Source organism: Rhea americana, unplaced genomic scaffold, assembly GCF_003343005.1.
Source record: "Rhea americana isolate MKP2758 unplaced genomic scaffold, rheAme1 scaffold_47, whole genome shotgun sequence".
Taxonomy (NCBI): domain Eukaryota; kingdom Metazoa; phylum Chordata; class Aves; order Rheiformes; family Rheidae; genus Rhea; species Rhea americana.
Window position 1 is genome coordinate 68,964 of NW_028186612.1, and position 3,753 is coordinate 72,716.

The following is a 3,753-nucleotide window of genomic DNA, read 5'->3' on the forward strand; positions in this document are numbered from 1 at the left end:
GGGGGCGGGAGCGCGCGCGCCTCGCTCTCAACCGTCGCCGCCCGCGGAAGGCGCCGGCCGTTGGTAACGGCCCGCGGGCGGGGGCGCCGCGAGGGGAAGGGTCTCGCCGCAGCCTGGCCCTCGTGGGCTTGCCACGCTCGCCAGGCTGCGTGGCCCCTCGCGTGGTGGCCTGCGGTCAAGGGGAGAGCTAAACGCGGCTGCCCAGGCTTCTCTGGAGGTGGCCGCGTTCACTACGCCCCTCGCGGTAAAACCGCGTGAGAGGATCGTGCCACACCGCCAAACTGCAGAAGAGGCCGGCCGAAGAGGGCCCGTTGGGTCTTGGCCTCCTGACTTTTACCCCTGCAGGCCGATAACCTGAGCGGTTTACGTCACTGGTGGAATCTGGGTCACGATGTGTCCAGCCTTGTCCTGTCATTAAACTACAGTTGGATAGGAGTTCCCCTGCTGAATTCTGCAGGGGTCTGGAAACCTGTTGATCTGGTAGATGGGACAGGATTGCGTGCGCCGCATATACGTATTTGAGTTTAATGTCAAAAGTTGTCTAGGTAGCAGGACTCAGCTGCTAGGTTTTATTTTTAAAATACTAGTTCTCCCGGACACATCCAAACCTAGTGTTATGATGCAGTAAGAATAACTGGATTTGCTGTTSATTTAGATGGCTTGAGCTAGCAGATCGTCTTTTCTTTTTTTCCACAGGTGATACACTCTATTTATAAYGGGAAAGAATGTGAGACCCAATGTTTTCCCTGGCCATAACACTGAGGATCTAAGCATCTTCATTCACTTGCTAGCTTAGACCATGAGGTGTAGAATGATGATCCAAATTCAACTCCRTTGGATTTCATCGATAATGTTAAATGTAATAAATGTCAACATAGGCAGGTTCAAGTATATGGTGAAGACTAAAATTCATCTAGGATAAGGGTTATCCATTCTCTTTTGATCAGTTCTAATCAGTGTGTAAAGAGTGAGGATAGCTGAAYCCCCAAAGCAATGTGCCCTTGAGGTGAATGTTTGTCTTCTTCATGTTGGAGGAATTGTTAGTGCTGTTGTTTGAAGTGACAGAGGAGTTGAGTATTTTGCTCTTAATAATGACAAGCTTGGGAACAGCCCAGTTCTGCCTTCCGACCTTATCGCTGGACTGCCATATACATGTTCTGTGTATCTGGTGTCATAAACGATGGGTTTCTATTGGTGACTTACCTCGATGGTGTGATCAAGTGTTAAAACAGCTTCTGGTTTTAGTCTAGTATGTTAAAATTGTTTGTGTTCGTTTGTCAGATTTCTAAGACATTGTACTTGTCTAAATGTATGTGGTATATTGTTCTTGAAATGTCTTTTAGTTAGTTTAGAGGTCCTGATATTTTGAATTTGAGGTATATTTACTGTATATTCAGTTTGTTTTTATGGTACATTTTTTTATCTCTAASTTCAAGTAAAATAAAACATCATTAGTAGAAACTTTCAGTCTGTCCCTTCCAAAATCTCCTCCAATTTTATTTATTTTTTTCTAGAGTGATTATAATGTTGATTGAGAGGTTGACTGAAGAATTATCTTCTGAATAAACACTGCTGATTTGATTTTGTCGCAGTGTCTGGTGTCACACACCAGAATTTTAGCTCTGTATCAGAATAGTAAAATGCGACTGTGCCAATTAATACAGAGTTTCTGTTTTTCATCTTGGAAGAATACACCTTTTCCTCCTTCCTGCTTCACTAAGCATTCTTGTGTCTATGCAGATAGTTTTGTTTGTTAGTCCCATGAGGTACTCACATTGCAATGCAGCGYTGCACTTTACATTACACCATTCATTTCCTTTTCTTCCTTTTTTTATTTTCTGACTCAGTGGACCTGCATTGGGTCTGTTTAAGTTAACCATTTCCAGGGAAAACAGTCTTAATATATTGTCAGCATTTTATGAGTTCCTCTGCAGACACATTTGATTTGTTCCGGGAAATCATATGCAGACATAACACTTCTCTTCTTGGAAACTGTGTACAAGGTTTGAATTGACACAGGCAATTTATCTGTGTCCCTGGACTGCTGAGCAATACCTTAGGCAACTCTAAATAAGGACTCAAACTCATTCCCTAGGAAATTTTCCTTCATGTTGAATCACTTTAAGATTTATCAGCGGGACTGCAGATCTGAGATAAAATGACCCATCTTTGTAAGAAATGTCTTTTTGGACTTAGCTTCTGGAAAACAAACATAATTCATCCTTCCTTGTGCTACATCTCTACTTTATTTGAAAAGATATATTTCTGTATTAAAATTTCTTTCCTCAAGTCTTATTCTGAGTGTCTAAGCAGAGTTCACCTTCCCTCGTGCTATGTCTGCTCATTTTCTTTCCTGAAACGGCTTCTAAAGCATTTTTTTTCATGTATCTTCTTTTCCTTATGGGTATKTTTCCTTTGCTTCTTCTTGCAACATATTTTTATTACTTAATAGATTTTTTTTTCATGTTTGTAATAGCACGTGATAGTGCCCTGCTTTCTTCCAGGCTTATTTCAGATAGCAGAGACCAACTTCTGAGATGGTACAACTTGCTGTAGCTTCACTAAAACCGCTAGAAGCAACATGAATGAATCTCTACTATTTGAAAAATTGGCCCTAACGTATTTTTTGCAAAGCTTAATGCTTAGAATAAAGATTAAATGCCTTTTTATGGTTTTGTTGCTTCAAAAATCATAATGATTTGCATTTCCGTGTAGAATCCTAAAAAGTAATAGGTCTCTGTATGCTTAGGTTGATGCAGGAAATCTTATACCTTACAGTTGTGTCTGGAAAGAAGTGTTCATGTGTCTTTTTAAGACTAATGATAGTTATTTTTGTCTCATTCAATAGCAAAGACAGCAGATTTCTGTAAGTTCTCAGCATCGCTACTCATTAAATAAATTGTTTCACCTATTATTTCATGCTTTCTGTAGTGAACTATAACATTTTGAAATCTGACAAGATGTCTCAAACAGGCTATGTCATGGGTCCCTTAAGCAGGGAACTAGGTGGGATATGTAGGCATTTTATTCTTCTCCCTATTTACACTGGATCAAAAAAAAAAAAAGGTTTAGTTGCTGATACAATCTCAGAAGACAGTGATGGAGAATCAAAGAAATAATCAGTTTTCTCTGCTGCTGAACAAGACCAATGTTATCCCTAAAGCTGCTTTTCCCTCTGCTTCACTGGAGACTTTCTGGAATTTTATTCACCTTTAAGACTTTCTCCTATTGATACAAAGAAATGGAGCCGTGCTGGCCATAAGCTATACCTTAATCTCCTGCTTCTCCGTAAATGGATTTAGTGACCTACATTGTTTGATACCTGATGCCAACTTATGTACAATAGTTCTAAAAATCTTTTGACAACAGTAGCAGTTTGTCAGACTAAATTCTTAGCTTTGACAGCTATCTACAGTATAGTTGTGTGAATTCCAAGGAATCTTTAGTTAAGTCTGCAGATTGCATGAAGTTTTCTTGGAGATCAGAGTACCTTAATAATAAATGATGTACATAGAGCTCTGTAGCACAGTTTTTTGAAATTACCTAAATCCCAGGACAGGATCTCATTGAAAGCTAAAGGGAGGAGAAAGAGAGAGAGTGATTACATGGTGCAGTAGGCAGTCTACAAAATGTGCAGAATCGTAATGAGAAACTCTAGCCAGAGCACTTAAAGCATGTAAAACAGAGGGGTAAAACAAAATAWGTTGGTGGTTAGTATGTAATAATGTGAGTCATCCACATTGAGCAGAACTT